The sequence below is a fragment of the Cetorhinus maximus genome, unplaced genomic scaffold (assembly GCF_964194155.1).
Source record: "Cetorhinus maximus unplaced genomic scaffold, sCetMax3.hap1.1 HAP1_SCAFFOLD_602, whole genome shotgun sequence".
Taxonomy (NCBI): domain Eukaryota; kingdom Metazoa; phylum Chordata; class Chondrichthyes; order Lamniformes; family Cetorhinidae; genus Cetorhinus; species Cetorhinus maximus.
In genome coordinates this window covers 40,067-63,860 of record NW_027596544.1, presented here as the reverse complement: position 1 = coordinate 63,860, position 23,794 = coordinate 40,067, and the positions used below count along the sequence as shown (strand labels likewise).

Here is a 23,794-nt window from a genome sequence, read left to right as displayed (position 1 = left end):
GTTTGGCACCATTGGGATTGTGAACAGTGGGAGTGAATGGGGAGGGGTTTGGGTCCATTGGGTTTGTGTACACTGGGATCAAACGGGAAGGGGTTTGGGTCCATTGGGATTGTGTAGAGTGGGAGTGAATGGGAAGGGGTTAGGGTCCATTGCGATGGTTTACAGTGGGAGTGAACGGGAAGGGGTTTGGGTGCTTTGCGATTGTGTGCAGTGTGAGTGAACTAGAAGCGGTTTGGGTCCATTGGGATTGTGTACAGTGGGAGTGAACAGGAACGGGTTTGGATCCATTGGGATTGTGTACAGTCGGATTGAACGGGAAGGGGACTGGGTACATTGGATTGTGTACAGTGGGAGGGAAAGTGAAGGGGTTTGGGTTCATTTGGATTTTTTACAATGGGAGTTAACAGGAAGGGGTTTGGGTCCATTGGGATTGTGTACAGTGGGAGAGAACGGGAAGGGGTTTGGGTCCATTGGGATTGTTTACAGTGGGAGTGAACGGGAAGGTGTTTGGGTCCATTGGGATTGCGTACAGTTGGAGTGAACGGGAAGGGGTTAAGTTCCATTGGTATTATGTACAGTGGGATTGAACGGGAAGGGGTTGTGTCCATTGGGATTGTGCACAGTGGGAGAGAACGGGAATGGGTTTTGGTCCATTGGGTTTGTGTACAGTGGGAGTCAACGGGAAGGGCTTTGGGTCCATTGGGATTGTTTACATTGGGAGTGAACGGGAAGGTGTTGGGGTCCATTGGGATTGTGTATAGTGGGAATGAATGTGAAGGGGTTTGGGTCCATTGGGATTGTGCAGAGTGGGATTGAACAGGATGGGGTTCGGTCCATTGGGATTGTGTACAGTGGTTGTGAACGGGATGGGGTTAGGTGCATTGGGATTGTTTACAGTGGTAGTGAACGGGAAGGGGTTTGGGTACATTGGGATTGTGTACAGTGGGAGTGAACGGGAAGGGGTTAAGTTAACAATGGTATTATGTACAGTGGGACTGAACGGGAAGGGGTTTGGGTCCATTGGGATTGTGTACAGTGGGAGTGAAGGCAAAAGGGTTTGGGTCCATTGGGATTGTGTACAGTGGTAGTGAACGGGAAGGGGTTTGGGTCAATTGGGATTGTGTACAGTCGGAATGAACGGGAAAGGGTTTGGGTCCATTGGGAATGTAAACGTTGGGAGAGAAGGTGAAGGCGGTTGGCGACATTCGGACTGTGTACTTTGGGAGTGCATGGGAAGGGTTTTGGTTCCATTCAGCTAGTGTACAGTGGGAGTGAATGGGAAGGGTTTTGGGTCTATTGGGATTGTGTACAGTGGGCGTGAACAGGAAGGGTTTGTGTCCATTGGGATTGTGTACATTGGGAGTGAACGGGAAGTGGATTGGGTCCATTGGGATTGTGTACAGTGGGAGTGAACGGGAAGGGGTTTGGGACCATTGGGATTGTGTACAGTGGGAGTGAACGGGAAGGGGTTTGGGTCCATTGGGATTGTGTACAGTGGGAGTGAGCGGGAAGGTTTTTGGGTCCTTTGGGATTGTGTACAGTGGGAGTGAACGGAAAGGAGTTTGGGTCCATTGGGATTGTGTACAGTGGGAGTGAACGGGAAGGGGTTTGGGTCCATTGGGATTGTGTATAGTGGGAGTGATCTGGAAGTGGTTTGTGTCCAGTTGGGATTGTGTACGTTGGGTGTAAATGTGAAGGCGTTTGGGTACATTGGGTTTGTTTACACTGGGACAGACGGGGATGGTGTTTGGGTCCATTGTGAATGTGTAAAGTGGGGGTGAATGGGATAGATTTTTGGTACATTGGGATAGTGTAAAGTAGCAGTGAACGGCAAGGGGTTTGGAAGCATTGGGATTGTGTACAGTGGGACTGAACGGGAAGGTGTTTGTGTCCATTGGGACTGTGTACAGTGGGAGTGAACGGGAAGGGGTTTGGATCCATTGGGATTGTGTACCGTGGGAGTGAATGGAAAGGGTTTAGGGTCCATTGGGATTGTGTACATTGGGAGTGAACGGAAAGGGGTTTGGGTCCATTGGGATTGTGTACAGTGGGAGTGAACGTGAAGGGGTTTGTGTCCATTGGGATTGTGTACATTGGGAGTGAACGGGAAGGGGTTTGGGTCCATTGGGATTGTGTACACTGGGAATGAACGGGAACGGGTTTTGGTCCTTTGGGATTGAGTACAGTGGGAGTGAATGGGAAGGGGTTTGGGTCCATTGGGATTGTGTCCAGTGGGAGTGAACCAGAAGGGCTTTGGATCCATTCAGATTGTATACAGTGGGAGTGAACAGGAAGAGGTTTGCGTCCATTGGGTTTGTGTACAGTGGGAGTGAACGGAGAGCGGTTAGGGTCCATTGTGATTGTTTAAAGTGGGAGTGCACGGGAAGTGGTTTGGGTCCATTGGGATTGTGTACAGTGGGAATGAACGGGAAAGGGTTTGGGTCCATTGGAATTGTGAACGTTGGGAGAGACGGTGAAGGCAATTGGCGACATTCGGACTGTGTACTTTGGGAGTGCATGGGAATGGTTTTGGTTCCATTCAGCTAGTGTACAGTGCGAGTGAATGAGAAGGGGTGTGGGTCCATTGGGATTGTGTACAGTGGGCGTGAACAGGAAGGGTTTGAGTCCATTGGGATTGTGTACATTGGGAGTGAACGGGAAGGGGATTGGGTCCATAGGGATTGTGTACAGTGGGAGTGAACGGTAACGTGTTTGGGTCCATTGGAATTGTGTACAGTGGGAGTGAACGGGAACGGGTTTGGGTCCATTGGGATTGTATACCGTGGGAGTGAAGGGGACGGGGTTTGTGTCCATTGGGATTGTGTCAAGTGGGAGTGAACAGGAAACGGTTTGGGTCCATTGGGATTGTGTACGGTGGGAGTGAATGGGAAGGGGTTTTGTTCCATTGGGATTGTGTAAAGTGGGAGTGAATGGGAAGGGGTTTGGGTCCATTATGATTGTATACAGTGTGAGTGAACGGGAAGAGGTTTGGGTCCATTGGGATTGTGTACAGTGGGAGTGAATGCGAAGAGGTTTGGGTCCTTTGGGATTGTCTACAGTGGCGGTGATCGGAGAAGGATTAGGGTCCATTGGGTTTGTGTACAGTGGGAGCGAACGGGAAGGGGTTTGGGTCCATTGGGATTGTGTACAGTGGGAGTGAATGGTAAGGAGTTTTGGTCCATTGGGATTGTGTACAGTGGGAGTGAACAGGAAGGGGTTTGGGTCCATTGGGATTGTGGACAGTGGGAGTGAACGGGAAGGGGTTTGGGTCCATTGGGATTCTGTACAGTGGGAGTGAACGGGAAGGTGTTTGGGTCCATTGGGATTGTGTACAGTGGGAGTGACCGGGATGGGATTTGGGTCCGTTGGGATTCTGTACAGTGGGAGAGAACGGGATGAGGTTTGGGTCCATTATGATTGTGTACAGTGGGAGTGAACGGGAAGGGATTTATGTCCATTGGGACTGTGTACAGTGGTAGTGAACGGGAAGGGGTTTGTGTCCATAGGGATTGTGTACAGTGGGTGTTAACGGGAAGGGGTTTGGATCCATTGGGATTGTGTGCAGTGGGAGTGAACAGGATGGGATTTGGGTCCATTAGGGTTGGTGACACTGGGAGTGAACGGGAAGAGGTTTGGCACCATTGGGATTGTGAACAGTGGGAGTGAATGGGAAGGGGTTTGGGTCCATTGGGTTTGTGTACAGTGGGAGTGAACGGGAAGGGGTTTGGGTCCATTTGGATTGTGTACACTGGGATCAAACGGGAAGGGGTTTGGGTCCATTGGGATTGTGTAGAGTGGGAGTGAATGGGAAGGGGTTTGGGTCCATTTGGTTTGTGTACAGTGGGAGTGAATGGGAAGGGCTTTGGGTCCATTGGGATTGTTTACATTGGGAGTGAACGGGAAGGTGTTGGGGTCCATTGGGATTGTGTATAGTGGGAGTGAATGTGAAGGGGTTTGGGTCCATTGGGATTGTGCAGAGTGGGATTGAACAGGATGGGGTTCGGTCCATTGGGATTGTGTACAGTGGTTGTGAACGGGAAGGGGTTAGGTGCATTGGGATTGTTTACAGTGGGACTGAGCAGGAAGGTGTTTGGGTGCATTGGGATTGTGTACAGTGGGAGTGAACGGGAAGAGATTTGGGTGCATTGGGATTGTGTACAGTGGGAGTGAACGGGAAGAGGTTTGGGTCCATTGGGATTGTGTACAGTGGGAGTGAACGGGAAGAGATTTAAGACCATTGGGATTGTGTACAGTGGTAGTGAACGGGTAGGGGTTTGTGTCCATCGGGATTGTGTACAGTGGGAGTGAACGGGAAGGGGTTTGGGTCCATTAGGGTTGGTGACAGTGGGAGTGAACGGGAAGAGGTTTGGCACCATTGGGATTGTGAACAGTGGGATTGAATGGGAAGGGGCTTGGGTCCTTTGGGTTTGTGTACAGTGGGAGTGAACGTGAAGGGGTTTGGGTCCATTTGGATTGTGAACACTGGGATCAAACGGGAAGGGGTTTGGGTCCATTGGGATTGTGTACACTGGGAGTGAATGGAAGGGGTTTGGGTCCATTGGGATTGTGTACAGTGTGAGTGAACTGGAAGCGGTTTGGGTCCATTGGGATTGTGTACAGTGGGAGTGAATGGGAAGGGGTCTGGGTCCATTGGGATTATGTACAGTGGGAGTGAACAGGAACGCGTTTGCATCCATTGGGATTGTGTACAGTCGAACTGAACGGGAAGGGGATTGGGTACATTTGATTGTGTACAGTGGGAGTGAACGGGAAGGGGTTTGGGTCCGTTGTGATTGTGTACAGTGGGAGTGAACGGGAAGGGGTTTGTGTCCATAGGGATTGTGTACAGTGGGAGTTAACGGGATGGTGTTTGGGTCCATGGGGATTGTGTGCAGTGGGAGTGAACGGGAAGGGGTTTGGGTCCATTAGGGTTGGTGACAGTCGGAGTGAACGAGAAGAGGTTTGGCACCATTGGGATTGTGAACAGTGGGAGTGAATGGGGAGGGGTTTGGGTCCATTGGGTTTGTGTACAGTGGGAGTGAACGGTAAGGGTTTTGGGTCCATTTGGATTGTGTACACTGGGATCAAACGGGAAGGGGTTTGGGTCCATTGGGATTGTGTAGAGTGGGAGTGAATGGGAAGGGGTTAGGGTCCATTGCGATGGTTTACAGTGGGAGTGAACGGGAAGGGGTTTGGGTGCTTTGCGATTGTGTGCAGTGTGAGTGAACTAGAAGCGGTTTGGGTCCATTGGGATTGTGTACAGTGGGAGTGAACAGGAACGGGTTTGGATCCATTGGGATTGTGTACAGTCGGATTGAACGGGAAGGGGACTGGGTACATTGGATTGTGTACAGTGGGAGGGAAAGTGAAGGGGTTTGGGTTCATTTGGATTTTTTACAATGGGAGTTAACAGGAAGGGGTTTGGGTCCATTGGGATTGTGTACAGTGGGAGAGAACGGGAAGGGGTTTGGGTCCATTGGGATTGTTTACAGTGGGAGTGAACGGGAAGGTGTTTGGGTCCATTGGGATTGCGTACAGTTGGAGTGAACGGGAAGGGGTTAAGTTCCATTGGTATTATGTACAGTGGGATTGAACGGGAAGGGGTTGTGTCCATTGGGATTGTGCACAGTGGGAGAGAACGGGAATGGGTTTTGGTCCATTGGGTTTGTGTACAGTGGGAGTCAACGGGAAGGGCTTTGGGTCCATTGGGATTGTTTACATTGGGAGTGAACGGGAAGGTGTTGGGGTCCATTGGGATTGTGTATAGTGGGAATGAATGTGAAGGGGTTTGGGTCCATTGGGATTGTGCAGAGTGGGATTGAACAGGATGGGGTTCGGTCCATTGGGATTGTGTACAGTGGTTGTGAACGGGATGGGGTTAGGTGCATTGGGATTGTTTACAGTGGTAGTGAACGGGAAGGGGTTTGGGTACATTGGGATTGTGTACAGTGGGAGTGAACGGGAAGGGGTTAAGTTAACAATGGTATTATGTACAGTGGGACTGAACGGGAAGGGGTTTGGGTCCATTGGGATTGTGTACAGTGGGAGTGAAGGCAAAAGGGTTTGGGTCCATTGGGATTGTGTACAGTGGTAGTGAACGGGAAGGGGTTTGGGTCAATTGGGATTGTGTACAGTCGGAATGAACGGGAAAGGGTTTGGGTCCATTGGGAATGTAAACGTTGGGAGAGAAGGTGAAGGCGGTTGGCGACATTCGGACTGTGTACTTTGGGAGTGCATGGGAAGGGTTTTGGTTCCATTCAGCTAGTGTACAGTGGGAGTGAATGGGAAGGGTTTTGGGTCTATTGGGATTGTGTACAGTGGGCGTGAACAGGAAGGGTTTGTGTCCATTGGGATTGTGTACATTGGGAGTGAACGGGAAGTGGATTGGGTCCATTGGGATTGTGTACAGTGGGAGTGAACGGGAAGGGGTTTGGGACCATTGGGATTGTGTACAGTGGGAGTGAACGGGAAGGGGTTTGGGTCCATTGGGATTGTGTACAGTGGGAGTGAGCGGGAAGGTTTTTGGGTCCTTTGGGATTGTGTACAGTGGGAGTGAACGGAAAGGAGTTTGGGTCCATTGGGATTGTGTACAGTGGGAGTGAACGGGAAGGGGTTTGGGTCCATTGGGATTGTGTATAGTGGGAGTGATCTGGAAGTGGTTTGTGTCCAGTTGGGATTGTGTACGTTGGGTGTAAATGTGAAGGCGTTTGGGTACATTGGGTTTGTTTACACTGGGACAGACGGGGATGGTGTTTGGGTCCATTGTGAATGTGTAAAGTGGGGGTGAATGGGATAGATTTTTGGTACATTGGGATAGTGTAAAGTAGCAGTGAACGGCAAGGGGTTTGGAAGCATTGGGATTGTGTACAGTGGGACTGAACGGGAAGGTGTTTGTGTCCATTGGGACTGTGTACAGTGGGAGTGAACGGGAAGGGGTTTGGATCCATTGGGATTGTGTACCGTGGGAGTGAATGGAAAGGGTTTAGGGTCCATTGGGATTGTGTACATTGGGAGTGAACGGAAAGGGGTTTGGGTCCATTGGGATTGTGTACAGTGGGAGTGAACGTGAAGGGGTTTGTGTCCATTGGGATTGTGTACATTGGGAGTGAACGGGAAGGGGTTTGGGTCCATTGGGATTGTGTACACTGGGAATGAACGGGAACGGGTTTTGGTCCTTTGGGATTGAGTACAGTGGGAGTGAATGGGAAGGGGTTTGGGTCCATTGGGATTGTGTCCAGTGGGAGTGAACCAGAAGGGCTTTGGATCCATTCAGATTGTATACAGTGGGAGTGAACAGGAAGAGGTTTGCGTCCATTGGGTTTGTGTACAGTGGGAGTGAACGGAGAGCGGTTAGGGTCCATTGTGATTGTTTAAAGTGGGAGTGCACGGGAAGTGGTTTGGGTCCATTGGGATTGTGTACAGTGGGAATGAACGGGAAAGGGTTTGGGTCCATTGGAATTGTGAACGTTGGGAGAGACGGTGAAGGCAATTGGCGACATTCGGACTGTGTACTTTGGGAGTGCATGGGAATGGTTTTGGTTCCATTCAGCTAGTGTACAGTGCGAGTGAATGAGAAGGGGTGTGGGTCCATTGGGATTGTGTACAGTGGGCGTGAACAGGAAGGGTTTGAGTCCATTGGGATTGTGTACATTGGGAGTGAACGGGAAGGGGATTGGGTCCATAGGGATTGTGTACAGTGGGAGTGAACGGTAACGTGTTTGGGTCCATTGGAATTGTGTACAGTGGGAGTGAACGGGAACGGGTTTGGGTCCATTGGGATTGTATACCGTGGGAGTGAAGGGGACGGGGTTTGTGTCCATTGGGATTGTGTCAAGTGGGAGTGAACAGGAAACGGTTTGGGTCCATTGGGATTGTGTACGGTGGGAGTGAATGGGAAGGGGTTTTGTTCCATTGGGATTGTGTAAAGTGGGAGTGAATGGGAAGGGGTTTGGGTCCATTATGATTGTATACAGTGTGAGTGAACGGGAAGAGGTTTGGGTCCATTGGGATTGTGTACAGTGGGAGTGAATGCGAAGAGGTTTGGGTCCTTTGGGATTGTCTACAGTGGCGGTGATCGGAGAAGGATTAGGGTCCATTGGGTTTGTGTACAGTGGGAGCGAACGGGAAGGGGTTTGGGTCCATTGGGATTGTGTACAGTGGGAGTGAATGGTAAGGAGTTTTGGTCCATTGGGATTGTGTACAGTGGGAGTGAACAGGAAGGGGTTTGGGTCCATTGGGATTGTGGACAGTGGGAGTGAACGGGAAGGGGTTTGGGTCCATTGGGATTCTGTACAGTGGGAGTGAACGGGAAGGTGTTTGGGTCCATTGGGATTGTGTACAGTGGGAGTGACCGGGATGGGATTTGGGTCCGTTGGGATTCTGTACAGTGGGAGAGAACGGGATGAGGTTTGGGTCCATTATGATTGTGTACAGTGGGAGTGAACGGGAAGGGATTTATGTCCATTGGGACTGTGTACAGTGGTAGTGAACGGGAAGGGGTTTGTGTCCATAGGGATTGTGTACAGTGGGTGTTAACGGGAAGGGGTTTGGATCCATTGGGATTGTGTGCAGTGGGAGTGAACAGGATGGGATTTGGGTCCATTAGGGTTGGTGACACTGGGAGTGAACGGGAAGAGGTTTGGCACCATTGGGATTGTGAACAGTGGGAGTGAATGGGAAGGGGTTTGGGTCCATTGGGTTTGTGTACAGTGGGAGTGAACGGGAAGGGGTTTGGGTCCATTTGGATTGTGTACACTGGGATCAAACGGGAAGGGGTTTGGGTCCATTGGGATTGTGTAGAGTGGGAGTGAATGGGAAGGGGTTTGGGTCCATTTGGTTTGTGTACAGTGGGAGTGAATGGGAAGGGCTTTGGGTCCATTGGGATTGTTTACATTGGGAGTGAACGGGAAGGTGTTGGGGTCCATTGGGATTGTGTATAGTGGGAGTGAATGTGAAGGGGTTTGGGTCCATTGGGATTGTGCAGAGTGGGATTGAACAGGATGGGGTTCGGTCCATTGGGATTGTGTACAGTGGTTGTGAACGGGAAGGGGTTAGGTGCATTGGGATTGTTTACAGTGGGACTGAGCGGGAAGGTGTTTGGGTGCATTGGGATTGTGTACAGTGGGAGTGAACGGGAAGAGATTTGGGTGCATTGGGATTGTGTACAGTGGGAGTGAACGGGAAGAGGTTTGGGTCCATTGGGATTGTGTACAGTGGGAGTGAACGGGAAGAGATTTAAGACCATTGGGATTGTGTACAGTGGTAGTGAACGGGTAGGGGTTTGTGTCCATCGGGATTGTGTACAGTGGGAGTGAACGGGAAGGGGTTTGGGTCCATTAGGGTTGGTGACAGTGGGAGTGAACGGGAAGAGGTTTGGCACCATTGGGATTGTGAACAGTGGGATTGAATGGGAAGGGGCTTGGGTCCTTTGGGTTTGTGTACAGTGGGAGTGAACGTGAAGGGGTTTGGGTCCATTTGGATTGTGAACACTGGGATCAAACGGGAAGGGGTTTGGGTCCATTGGGATTGTGTACACTGGGAGTGAATGGAAGGGGTTTGGGTCCATTGGGATTGTGTACAGTGTGAGTGAACTGGAAGCGGTTTGGGTCCATTGGGATTGTGTACAGTGGGAGTGAATGGGAAGGGGTCTGGGTCCATTGGGATTATGTACAGTGGGAGTGAACAGGAACGCGTTTGCATCCATTGGGATTGTGTACAGTCGAACTGAACGGGAAGGGGATTGGGTACATTTGATTGTGTACAGTGGGAGTGAACGGGAAGGGGTTTGGGTCCGTTGTGATTGTGTACAGTGGGAGTGAACGGGAAGGGGTTTGTGTCCATAGGGATTGTGTACAGTGGGAGTTAACGGGATGGTGTTTGGGTCCATGGGGATTGTGTGCAGTGGGAGTGAACGGGAAGGGGTTTGGGTCCATTAGGGTTGGTGACAGTCGGAGTGAACGAGAAGAGGTTTGGCACCATTGGGATTGTGAACAGTGGGAGTGAATGGGGAGGGGTTTGGGTCCATTGGGTTTGTGTACAGTGGGAGTGAACGGTAAGGGTTTTGGGTCCATTTGGATTGTGTACACTGGGATCAAACGGGAAGGGGTTTGGGTCCATTGGGATTGTGTAGAGTGGGAGTGAATGGGAAGGGGTTAGGGTCCATTGCGATGGTTTACAGTGGGAGTGAACGGGAAGGGGTTTGGGTGCTTTGCGATTGTGTGCAGTGTGAGTGAACTAGAAGCGGTTTGGGTCCATTGGGATTGTGTACAGTGGGAGTGAACAGGAACGGGTTTGGATCCATTGGGATTGTGTACAGTCGGATTGAACGGGAAGGGGACTGGGTACATTGGATTGTGTACAGTGGGAGGGAAAGTGAAGGGGTTTGGGTTCATTTGGATTTTTTACAATGGGAGTTAACAGGAAGGGGTTTGGGTCCATTGGGATTGTGTACAGTGGGAGAGAACGGGAAGGGGTTTGGGTCCATTGGGATTGTTTACAGTGGGAGTGAACGGGAAGGTGTTTGGGTCCATTGGGATTGCGTACAGTTGGAGTGAACGGGAAGGGGTTAAGTTCCAATGGTATTATGTACAGTGGGATTGAACGGGAAGGGTTTGTGTCCATTGGGATTGTGTACAGTGGGAGTGAACGGTAAGGCGTTTGGGTCCATTGGGTTTGTGTACAGTGGGAGTGAACGGGAAGGTGTTAGGGTCCATTGGGTTTGTGTACAGTGGGATTGAACGGAAAGGGGTTGTGTCCATTGGGATTGTGTTCAGTTGGACTGAATGTGAAGGGCTTTAGGTCCATTGGGATTGTGTACAGTGGGATTGAACGCGATGTGGTTAGGTCCATTGGGATTGTGTACAGTGGGTGTGAACAGGAAGGGGTTAGGTCCATTGGGATTGTGTACACTGGTAGTGAACAGGAAGAGGTTTGGGTCTATTGGGATTGTGTACAGTGGGAGTGAACGGGAAGGGGTTTGGGTACATTGCGATTATGTATAGTGGGACTGAACGGGAAGGTGTTTGGGTGCGTTGGGATTGTGTACAGTGGGAGTGAACGGGAAGAGATTTGGGTTAATTGGGATTGTGTACAGTGGGAGTGAACGGGAAGGGGTTTGTGTCCCTAGGGATTGGGTACAGTGGCAGTGAACGGTAAGGGGTTTGGGTCCATTAGGGTTGGTGACAGTAGGAGTCAACGGGAAGAGGTTTGGCACCATTGGGATTGTGTACAGTGGGAGTGAATGGGAAGGGCTTTGGGTCCATTTGGATTGTGTACACTGGGATCAAACGGGAAGGGGTTTGGGTCCATTGGGATTGTGTACAGTGGGAGTTAATGGGAAGGGGTTTGGGTCCATTGGGATTGTTTACAGTGGGAGTGAACGGGAAGGGGTTTGGGTCCTTTGCGATTGTGTACAGTGGGAGTGAACTGGAAGCGGTTTGGGACCATTGGGATTGTGTACAGTGGGAGTGAATGGGAAGGGGTTTGGGTCCATTGGGATTGTGTACAGTGGGAGTGAATAGGAACGGGTTTGGATCCATTGGGATTGTGTACAGTCGGAGTGAACGGAAGGGGATTGGATACATTGGATTGTGTACAGTGGGAGTGAAAGGGAAGGGGTTTGGGTTCATTTGGATTGTTTACAGTGGGAGTTAACCGGAAGGTGTTTGGGTCCATTGGGATTGTGTACATTGGGAGTGAACGGGAAGGGGTTAAGTTCCATTGGTATTATGTACAGTGGGATTGAACGGGAAGGGGTTTGGGTCCATTGGGATTGTGTACAGTGGGAGTGAAGGCGAAAGGGTTTGGGTCTATTGGGATTGTGTACAGTGGTAGTGAAGGGGAAGGGTTTTGGGTCCATTGGGATTGTGTACAGTGGGAATGAACAGGAAAGGGTTTGGGTCCATTGGGATTGTGAAGGTTGGGAGAGAAGATGAAGGCGATTGGCGACATTCGGACTGTGTACTTTGGGAGTGCATGGGAAGGGTTTTGGTTCCATTCAGCTAGTGTACAGTGGGAGTGAATGGGAAGGGTTTTGGGTCTATTGGGATTGTGTTCAGTGGGCGTGAACAGGAAGGGTTTGGGTCCATTGGGATTGTGTACATTGGGAGTGAACGGGAAGGGGATTGGGTCCATTGGGATTGTGTACAGTGGGAGTGAGCGGGAAGGTGTTTGGGTCCATTTGGATTGTGTACATTGGGAGTGAACGGAAAGGGGTTTGGGTCCATTGGGATTGTGTACAGTGGGAGTGAACGTGAAGGGGTTTGTGTCCATTGGGATTGTGTACACTGGGAATGAACGGGAACGGGTTTTTTTCCTTTGGGATTGAGTACAGTGGGAGTGAATGGGAAGGGGTTTGGGTCAATTGGGATTGTGTCCAGTGGTAGTGAACCAGAAGGGCTTTGGATCCATTCAGATTGTGTACAGTGGGAGTGAACGGGAAGGGGTTTGGGTCCATTGGGATTGTGTACAGTGGGAGTGAACAGGAAGAGGTTTGGGTCCATTGGGTTTGTGTATAGTGGGAGTGAATGGGATGGGATTTGGGTCCATTGGGATTGTGTACAGTGGGAGTGAACGGGAAGGGGTTTGTTTCCATTGGGATTGTGTATAGTGGGAGTGAACGGGCAGGGGTTTGTGTCCATTGGGGTTGTTGACAGTGGGAGTGAACAGGAAGGGGTTTGGGTCCATTGGGATTGTGTACAGTGGGAGTGAACGGGAAGGGGTTTGGGTCCATTGGGATTGTGTACAGTGGGAGTGAACGGGAAGGGGTTTGGGTCCATTGGGATTGTGTACAGTGGGAGTGAACGGGACGGGGTTTGGGTCCATTGGGATTGTGTACAGTTGGAGTGAATGGGAAGGGGTTTGGGTCCATTGGGATTGTGTACAGTGGGAGTGAACAGGAACGGGTTTGGCTCCATTGGGATTGTGTGCAGTGGGAGTGAACGGGATGGGGATTGGATACATTGGGATTGTGTACAGTGGGAGTGAACAGGAATGTGTTTGTGTCGATAAGGAATATGTGGTCATCTGATCTACCTTGCCTCTGTTCCTCTAGCGAAGTCTCCACCTTAACGTGAGGCTGATTGAGACTCTCACAGCTACTCACAGGGAGCTGTAGGGGGACAATCAGTGCCCAGATATCTCCCTGAGAGAGAGAGACTGAGAGACATCAGTCAGTGTACAGATATCTCCCTGAGAGAGAGAGGGGACTGAGAGAAACCAGTCAGTGTACAGATATCTCCCTGAGAGAGAGAGGGACTGAGAGACAAGTCAATGTACAGATATCTCCCTGAGAGAGAGAGACTGAGAGACACCATTCAGTGTACAGATATCTCTCTGAGAGAGAGAGGGACTGAGAGACACCAGTCCGTGTACAGATATATCCCTGAGAGAGCGAGGGACTGAGAGACACCAGTCAGTGTACAGATATCTTCCTGAGAGAGAGAGGGACTGATAGACACCAGTCAGTGTACAGATATCTCCCTGAGAGAGAGAGGGACTGAGAGACACCAGTCAGTGTACAGATATCTCCCTGAGAGAAAGAGGGACTGAGAGACACCAGTCAGTGTACAGATATCTCCCTGAGAGAGAGGGGACTGAGAGACACCAGTCAGTGTACAGATCTCTCCCTGAGAGAGAGGGGACTGAGAGACACCAGTCAGTGTACTGATAACTCCCTGAGAGAGAGGGACTGAGAGACACCAGTCAGTGTACAGATATTTCCCTGAGAGAGCGAGGAGACTGAGAGACACCAGTCAGTGTACATATATCTCCCTGAGAGAGAGAGAGAGGGACTGAGAGACACCAGTCAGTGTACAGATATCTCCCTGAGAGAGAGAGGGACTGAGAGACACCAGTTAGTGTACAGGTATCTCCCTGTGAGAGAGAGGGACTGAGAGACACCAGTCAGTGTACAGATATCTCCCTGAGAGAGAGAGGGGACTGAGAGACACCAGTCAGTGTACAGATATCTCCCTGAGAGAGAGGGACTGAGAGTCAGTGCACAGCTACACACAGGGAGCTGAGGAGAAGCTCAGGCCCTGGGCTGTCGGGGGACATTATTAGACACATCATTGTGGCTCACCAGCCCAGGCTCACTCGCACTCGAGTGAGATGCACAGTGTGACCCTCATACTCACACCTCGCTTACCAAAACCTGTCGTGGTTTCCTCCAGAATTGATGATCTACTCTCTCTTTGCCACGTCCTTCTCTCAGTCATCTCAAACACACGAGCTCTGACAGAGGCACTCCTTCTGTAAATTGGGTCTCTGACTCAGAGTCTCCCTCTCTGAAAGGGGTCACTGACAGACAGGCTCCCTCTTTAAAAGGGGTCCCTGAGGAAGAGACTCCCTCAGTAATAGGGATCCCTAACGGAGAGACTCCCTCTTTAACAGGGGTCCCTGACGGAGAGACTCCCTCTTTAACAGGGGTCCCTGACGGAGAGACTCCCTCTTTAACAGGGGTCCCCGACGGAGAGACTCCCACTTTAACAGGGGTCCCTGACGGAGAGACTCCCTCTTTAACAGGGGTCCCTGACGGAGAGACTCCCACTTTAACAGGGGTCCCTAACGGAGAGACTCCCTCTTTAACAGGGGTCCCTGACGGAGAGACTCCCTCTTTAACAGGGGTCCCTGACGGAGAGACTCCCTCTTTAACAGGGGTCCCTGACGGAGAGACTCCCTCTTTAACAGGGGTCCCTGACGGAGAGACTCCCTCTTTAACAGGGGTCCCTGACGGAGAGACTCCCTCTTTAACAGGGGTCCCTGACGGTGAGACCCCCTCTTTAACAGGGGTCCCTGACGGAGAGACTCCCTCTTTAACAGGGGTCCCTGACGGAGAGACTCCCTCTTTAACAGGGGTCCCTGACGGAGAGGCTCCCTCTTTAACAGGGGTCCCTGATGGAGAGACTCCCTCTTTAACAGGGGTCCCTGACGGAGTGACTCCCTCTTTAACAGGGGTCCCTGACGGAGAGACTCCCTCTTTAACAGGGGACCCGACGGAGAGACTCCCTCTTTAACAGGGGTTCCTGATGGAGAGACTCCCTCTTTAACAGGGGTCCCTGACGGAGAGGCTCCCTCTTTAACAGGGGTCCCTGACGGAGAGAGCCTGTCTTTAACAGGGATCCCCGACGGAGAGTCTCCCTCTTTAACAGGGGTCCCTGACGGAGAGACTCCCTCTTTAACAGGGGACCCGACGGAGAGACTCCCTCTTTAACAGGGGTTCCTGATGGAGAGACTCCCTCTTTAACAGGGGTCCCTGACGGAGAGACTCCCTCTTTAACAGGGGTCCCTGACGGAGAGAGCCTGTCTTTAACAGGGATCCCCGACGGAGAGTCTCCCTCTTTAACAGGGGTCCCTGACGGAGAGACTCCCTCTTTAACAGGGGTCCCTGACGGAGAGACTCCCTCTTTAACAGGGGTCCCTGACTGGGAGACTCCCTCTTTAACAGGGGTCCCTGACGGAGAGACTCCCTCTTTAACAGGGGTCCCTGACGGAGAGACTCCCTCTTTAACAGGGGTCCCTGACGGAGAGACTCCCTCTTTAACAGGGGTCCCTGACGGAGTGACTCCCTCTTTAACAGGGGTCCCTGACGGAGAGACTCCCTCTTTAACAGGGGACCCGACGGAGAGACTCCCTCTTTAACAGGGGTTCCTGATGGAGAGACTCCCTCTTTAACAGGGGTCCCTGACGGAGAGGCTCCCTCTTTAACAGGGGTCCCTGACGGAGAGAGCCTGTCTTTAACAGGGATCCCCGACGGAGAGTCTCCCTCTTTAACAGGGGTCCCTGACGGAGAGACTCCCTCTTTAACAGGGGACCCGACGGAGAGACTCCCTCTTTAACAGGGGTTCCTGATGGAGAGACTCCCTCTTTAACAGGGGTCCCTGACGGAGAGACTCCCTCTTTAACAGGGGTCCCTGACGGAGAGAGCCTGTCTTTAACAGGGATCCCCGACGGAGAGTCTCCCTCTTTAACAGGGGTCCCTGACGGAGAGACTCCCTCTTTAACAGGGGTCCCTGACGGAGAGACTCCCTCTTTAACAGGGGTCCCTGACTGGGAGACTCCCTCTTTAACAGGGGTCCCTGACGGAGAGACTCCCTCTTTAACAGGGGTCCCTGACGGAGAGACTCCCTCTTTAACAGGGGTCCCTGACGGAGAGACTCCCTCTTTAACAGGGGTCCCCGACGGAGAGATTTCTCTTTAACAGGGGTCCCTGACGGAGAGACTCCCTCTTTAACAGGGGTCCCTGACTGGGAGACTCCCTCTTTAACAGGGGTCCCTGACGGAGAGACTCCCTCTTTAACAGGGGTCCCTGACGGAGAGACTCCCTCTTTAACAGGGGTCCCTGACGGAGAGACTCCCTCTTTAACAGGGGTCCCCGACGGAGAGATTTCTCTTTAACAGGGGTCCCTGACGGAGAGACTCCCTCTTTAACAGGGGTCCCTGATGGAGAGACTCCCTCTTTAACAGGGGTCCCTGATGGAGAGACTCCCTCTTTAACAGGGGTCCCTCACGGAGAGACTCCCTCAATAACACAGGTCCCTGACGGAGAGACTCCCTCTATAACACGGGTCCCTGACGGAGAGACTCCCTCTTTAATAATGGTCCCTGACGGAGAGACTCCCTCTTTAACACGGGTCCCTGACGGAGACACTCCCTCTTTAACAGGGGTCCCTGACGGAGAGACCCCCTCTTTAATAATGGTCCCTGACGGAGAGACTCCCTCTTTAACACAGGTCCCTGACGGAGACATTCCCTCTTTAACAGGGGTCCCTGACGGAGAGACTCCCTCTTTAACAGGGGTCCCTGACGGAGAGACTCCCTCTTTAACAGGGGTCCCTGACGTAGAGATTCCCTCTTTAACAGGGGTCCCTGACGGAGAGACTCTCTCTTTTACAGTGGTCCCTGATGGAGAGACTCCATCTTTAACAGGTGTCCCTGATGGAGAGACTCCCTCTTTAACAGGGGTCTCTGACGGAGAGACTCCCACTTTAATAGGGGACCCTGTCAGCGAGACTCCCTCTTTAACAGGGGTCCCTGACGGAGAGACTCCCTCTTTAACAGGGGTCTCTGACGGAGAGACTCCCACTTTAATAGGGGTCCCTGTCAGCGAGACTCCCTCTTTAACAGGGGTCCCTGACGGAGAGACTCCCTCTTTAACAGGGGTCTCTGACGGAGAGACTCCCTCTTTAATAGGGGTCCCTGTCAGAGAGACTCCCTCTTTAACAGGGGTCCCTGACGGCGATACTCCCTCTTTTAAACCCACCCCCTCCCTCATCCCCCGGGATCCGTTCTGGTAAATCTCCCTCCCCCACCCTCTCGGGGACCCTCACATCCTCCCTACAGTGTGGCGACCGGAGCAGGAGGTGGTGCTCGAGTTGGGGCCTAACCAGAGTTTGATCAAGGTTCAGCCTGGACTTCGCTGCTTTGCACTCGATGCCTCAGTGGATGGAACCCGAGATCCCAGACCTCTTGCTAACCGCGCTCTCAACATGTCTGCCTTCAGGACCGATGCCCAGGTAAACCCCGGGTCCCTGTGCCCCTGCACAGGCCTTAGAACTGGGCCACGAATTCTCTGTCGCCCCCCCCTCCACAACCCTTCTCCCAAAACGACATCGCCTCCCACTTCCCTGTGTTAAACTGCAGCCGCCGCTTGCCTGCCCATTGTGCTGGCCTCTCTATGTCCAGGTACAGAGGCAAGAAAGATCACATGGACAAGATTTGAGATAAGAGAGGTGGGACTGGGGCTGTGGTTGGGGTTGGGGGGGCAACATGACTCAGTCGCCTTCAGAATAACAACCTGTTTGCGTCATCGTCACCTCGCCGTTTGTGGGATCTTGCTGTGCACACGTAGCCAGTAACTTTTCACACTTCAAAAGGAAACCAAACCACAGAAGTGGATTGTTGAGTGCGAAGTGTTCGTGGGTGGTCTGTGGCCATAAAGACTCCTGTATAAAGGCCACACTCACCTGTTCTGGTGTCTCTCTGAGTCCTGAGGCTACAGTTTCCAAGACTCGGGCTGGTCTGGGCTTGAAGAGGAGCTGCGAACGGCCTCCAGACTGGGAGGGAATCTCCACTGAGGTGAGTCAGACAATCAGCACCGGATTCAACATGGACAAGGAGCAGGGAGCATGGAGAAATGAGAGAGAGAGAGTGAGATAGACAGAGAGAGACACAGAGAGAGATAGAGACAGAGAGAGAGAGAGTCAGAGAGAGAGTGAGAGACAGAGAGAGACAGAGAGACAGAGAGAGACAGAGACAGAGAGAGAGAGAGACAGAGAGAGAGACAGAGAGACAGTGAGAGACAGAGGGAGAGTGAGATAGAGAGAGAGAGAGAGAGAGAGAGAGAAACAGTGAGAGACAGAGGCAGAGTGAGATAGAGAGAGACAGAGAGAGTGAGAGAGTGCGATAGAGAGAGGCAGAGAGAGAGAGAGAATGAGGTAGGCAGAGAGATAGGCAGAGAGAGAGAGAGACAGAGAGAGAAAGACAGAGAGAGAGAGAGTGAGATAGAGATAGAGAGACAGACAGAGAGAGTGAGAGAGAGAGACAGATAGGGAGACAGAGAGATAGCGAGACAGAGAGAAAGAGTGAGAGAGAGAGAGAGAGAGAAAGATAGAGACAGAGAAACAGAGAGACACAGAGAGAGTGAGATAGGCAGGGATAGAGGCAGATAGAGAGAGAGATAGAGAAGAGAGAGAGACAGGCAGAGAGAGAGAATGAGATAGAGAGAGAAAGCGCTAGAGAAACAGGCAGAGTCAGATACAAAGAGAGAGAGAGAGACTGAGGGAGAGACAGAGAGAGAGAGACTGAGATACAGGTAGAGAGAGACAGAGACAGAGAGAGAGCGAGACAGAGAGACAGAGGGAGAGACAGAGAGAGTGAGAGACAATGGGAGAGGGATACAGAAGCAGAGAAAGAGACAGAGGGAGATAGAAAGAGAGCGAGAAAGAGGGAGAGAGAGAGGCAAGGAGAAAGAGTGTGACAAGTGCAGAGAGAGGGAGACTGAGGGAGGGAGAGAGAGAGGGAGAGAGACAGGTGGTCTGAGGGGCAAAAGCAGGCAGAAGGCAGGGAGAGAAAGAGAATGGGAGAGAGTGACAGGGAAAGAGAGAGAGAGAGAGGGTGTGACAGAATGTGGGAGCAGGAGGGACAGACAGGCAAGAGCGGATAGGGGGAAGAGAGAGAGGGAGGGAGACAAAGAGAGAGAGTGAGAAAGAGAGAGAGAGAGGGAGGGAGAAAGTGGGAGTGGGAGTGACAGAGAGACAAGAACAGAGAGAGGGAAGGAGAGAGCGGGAGAGACAAAGAGTGAGAGAGAGCAAGAAAGAGAGACGGGAGAGAGAGAGAGGCAGAGAGAAAGGGGAGAGAGAGATGTAGAAAGAAAGAGTCAAGAGAAGGAATAACACAGAATGAGTGAAAGACAGAGAAAGAGAGAGGGAGAGAGGGAGAGAGGGCGAAAGAAAGGCGAGAAGGGACAAAGAGGAACAGAGATTGGGAAATAGAGGGGGAAGGGGAGATCAGGGAGAGAAAGAGAGAGACAGAGTGAGGGAGAAACAGGCAGAGAGACAAGAGGTAGAGACACAGAGATAGACAGAGAGAGAGGGAGAGAGACAGGTAGAGAGAGAAACAGAGACAGAGAGGGACAAAGAGAGATGCAAAAAGTGAGATTAAGATAGAGATAGAGAGAGCAGCACACAGAGATAGAGAGGATGCTGAACGAGTCACAGAAAGAGAGAGAGAGTCAGAAAGAGACAGAGAGAGAGGGAGAAAGAGAGAGAGAGAGAGAGAAAAAGAGATCATGAGAGAGAGAGATACAGACAGACGGAGACAGAGTGAGAGAGAGGGATGGTTGCAGGGGGAAGAGGGGGAGATAGCGGGGCTCAGGGTGATTGATAAATAGGATACCAGATACCTGGGAGTGAGTTACAGACTGGAATCTAATCGAGGGGTTCCGCGTGGTTTATATATAGAATAACAGATACCCGGGAGTGAGTTACAAACTGGAGTCTAATCGAGGGGTTCGGGGGGTTTATATATAGAATAACAGATACCCGGGAGTGAGTTACAGACTGGAATCTAATCGAGGGGTTCGGGGTGGTTTATATATAGAATAACAGATACCCGGGAGTGAGTTACAGACTGAAGATATTTTTCCCTTTCAGAGGGAGTTTTACTCTGTATCTAACCCCGTGCTGTACCTGTCCTGGGAGTGTTTGAAGGGGACGGTGTAGAGGGAGCTTTACTCTGTATCTAACCCCGTGCTGTACCTGTCCTGGGAGTGTTTGAAGGGGACGGTGTAGAGGGAGCTTTACTCTGTATCTAACCCTGTGCTGTCCCTGTCCTGGGAGTGTTTGATGGGGACAGTGTAGATGGAGATTTACTCTGTATCTAACCCTGTGCTGTACCTGTCCTGGGAGTGTTTGATGGGGACGGTGTAGAGGGAGATTTACTCTGTATCTAACCCCGTGCTGTACCTGACCTGGGAGTGTTTGATGGGGACGGTGTAGAGGGAGCTTTACTCTGTACCTAACCCTGCGCTGTTCCTGCTCTGGTTTCAGACACATTCACACATTGAATCCCAGCAATAACCCAGCGCCTGCAGGCAGAGAATATTGATAAGTCCCTGACATCCCCCACACCCACTGTTTTTCCTGTCCGCTGTTGGGCCCTGAATATTCAACCACATTCCCGCGCACTCTGTCTGCCTCCAACCTCCAGAATCCACAGCTCATCTAACACTCTCCGGTCCAACAGGCTCTCATGATAGGGGCACCACCTCCATAAATGGGCTCCCTGATCGAGAGACCCCCTCTTCAAAATGTGTCGCTGATCCCCATACCCAACCTCACCTATGCAAGCCCACCAGACTATGCAAACCCACCACCCCACCCACCCCCAAAACCTGTTCGGTCCCTCTCACCCTCAAAACACTCTACCAGACTCATTCCCTCATAACTACCTGCCTGCCGGACCCACCCTCGCCCCCTTAATACCCCCTTGCCCCTCTCTAGGTAACATCCCACATATCGCCACCTTTCCCCACATTCCCTGATGCCCCTCATTACTCTCTTATTCCCCCATTCTACCCTCACTGTTCCTCACTGCTCTTCAACTAACTAACCACACACACCCTCATCCCACATACCAACCCCATCACTCCACACACAATATACACTCTATTAGCACTCATGGGCCGTAAAAGATCATTTGGGAATCTTTGAGTTACTCATAAATCTGTCAAAATTTACATGTCTTCAATCCAGTTTAAAAAATGTAATCCTCTTAATCACTCATTAATCTGTTGAAATACAAATGTATTTCAGGTCCACTGAAACCAACCCACTTAACTGCTCATAAATCTGTGAAAATTATGAAAAAGTTCTTTAATATCCGCTTGAAAATCCATAATCCACTTGAAAACTCATATATCTGTCAAATTGAACAAGCAGAACTTCAATCCCCTTCAATGAAACATCTTAACAGCTCATAAATCTGTCAATGTAAGCAAGCAGTTCTGCAACCCACTTCAAACAAGATCTTAAACCTGACAAAATAAAGAAACAGTATTTTGCATCCATTTAAAAGAACTTAAACCCTCTTAACAGCTCATAAATCTGTCAATATGAACTGAAAATTCTTCAGATCCAATTTAAAATTAATCATTTTGATAGCTCATAAATCTGTCAAAATAAACAAATATCCTCTTCAAAACTAATAATCTCCTTTGCTCTTTAAGAGACAGAGTTCCCATCCTTAATAAGGATTCCCTGATGGGGATTTTCACACATTGAAAGGGGGCCCTGATGGTGAGGCTTTGTCTACGACCCTCTGCTTTCTTTTCCAGAATATCCTGACTTGACTGATGGGAGCTGCTGTCGATGCCACCATGCCAAGTGGATTATCCTGCCTCTTATTCCTCTGCATCTTCCGGGGCTCCCTCTGCCAGTGCAACATGGGCAGTGCCAATGAGTGCTCGGGCGCCACCTTCGTACCAGGGGCCAGCCTGGCGGGGGAGGGGTACGACGTGGTGACCCTGCGCACCAAGGGGGCCTTCGTGATTGATGTCAACGCCTGGCACAGCCCAGACGGCACCTGCACCCTCTGCAGAAACCGCCTACTGGCCAACGCCCGGCAACGCCTGCCCCTCTCGCTGGTGGACTGGCGGGTCCGCCCGTCCTGCAAGCGCTCGCTGTCCAGCCGTCTCTTCCGCTCCACCGCAGAGCTGACCCATTCCGCCACCTCGGCGATCTCCAACAATTGGAAAGCGGACCTCCAGATTCCCATCGAGCCGGGCATCACGGGCAACCTCGTGGTGGCGGGTTCCAAGTCCAAGCTGACGACTTTTGGCACAACGAGGTCCAAATCAGACCACTACAGCTTCACCAGCCATGAGTTCCACTGCCAGTACTACCAGTACCGGGTGAAGGACCGGCCCCTCTTGGCCCCCGAGTTCTCCCAAGCTCTGGCGACCCTGCCCAGCACCTTTAGCAATGACACCAAGTACCACTACCGGCAGCTGGTGGCCACCTACGGCACCCATTACGTCAAGTCGGTGGCACTGGGCGGTCGCTTCAAGGACGTGACGGCTATTCGGATCTGTGAGGCGGCATCCCATGGTTACACCAGCGAGGAGGTGAAGGACTGCCTGGAAATGGAGGCCAGCGCCCAGGTGCAGCAGGTTGCCAAGAGCTCGGTGAGAGTCCAGCGGTGCAAGGAGATGGCGCGCACCATGGGGCACCAAGACAGCGTCCACCAGGCCTTCAGCGACCGGGAGATGGAGGCGACGGGGGGCAAGGCCGGCGAGGGGGTGGACATCTTCTTCTCCGGGGATGGGGCAGCCTTCACCCGCTGGGCGGACAGCCTGACCACGGTCCCGGGCATGGTGCGGTATGCGCTGGAGCCCCTCCACCACCTGCTGCCCCGCTCGGACCCGCGCCACGCCAACCTGCGGCACTACCTCAGTGACTACATCATGGCCAACGCCCTCTCCCGGGAGTGCGGGGCCACCCAGTGCCCCTCGGGCTCGCACCGGGACCGGCGGGACCCCTGCTCCTGCCTGTGCCACGAGGATAACTTCCTGGACCGCCAGTGCTGCCCTAAGGTGATGGGCATCGGGCACCTGACGGTGACGGTCAAGCAAGGATCCGACCTCTGGGGGGACCGCTTCACCGCCACCGATGGCTACGTCACCGTCCGCTACGGCCGGGCGAAACTCACCACCTCGGTGATATCGAACAACAATAACCCGACGTGGAACACCAGGCTCTACCTGGGGGAGGTCCAGGCAGGAACAGGCCAGAAGTTGGCCCTCGAGGTCTGGGATAGCGATGCGGTTATGAAAGATGACCACCTGGGCACGTGTGAGGTAGACCTTCAGTCCGGCCAGCACGACCAGGTCTGTTACCTCCAGTATGGCAAAGTGACCTATAGCTACAACCTCGCTTGCGGACCCCACCTGGGGGGGCCTACCTGCCAGGATTACGTGCCCCGCCCCGAAGGCCCGGCCTTCACCCACTACCAGTCGCTCGCCAACTTTACCCTTCGCCCCGCCTCTCCCACCGTAGAGCCCCTCCCCCCTGTTGTGTTCCCTTGAGGATTACCCTTCCGCGCAGCCCCCCCACCCCCCCCTCCACCCACCCACCACACCCCCGCCCACCAGCCATCCATGCTCGGAACACCTCCACCACCTGCTGCCCCACGCCAACCCGCGCCACGCCAACCTGCAGCGCTACATCAGCGGCTACCTCACCTCTCCCGGGAGTGCGGGGAGCACCCAGTGCCCCTCTGCCAGGACTACGTGCCCCTC

General features: G+C 52.2%; 1 pseudogene across 1 annotated transcript; it reads left to right on the top strand.

The window, feature by feature from the left end:
• Positions 1–17,988: 17,988 nt before the first annotated feature.
• Positions 17,989–23,581, top strand: LOC144674263 (perforin-1 pseudogene; annotated as a pseudogene). Its single transcript, XR_013574499.1, has 2 exons — positions 17,989–18,075; positions 21,833–23,581. The product of XR_013574499.1 is annotated as a perforin-1 pseudogene (transcript).
• The last annotated feature ends 213 nt before the right edge of the window (positions 23,582–23,794 follow it).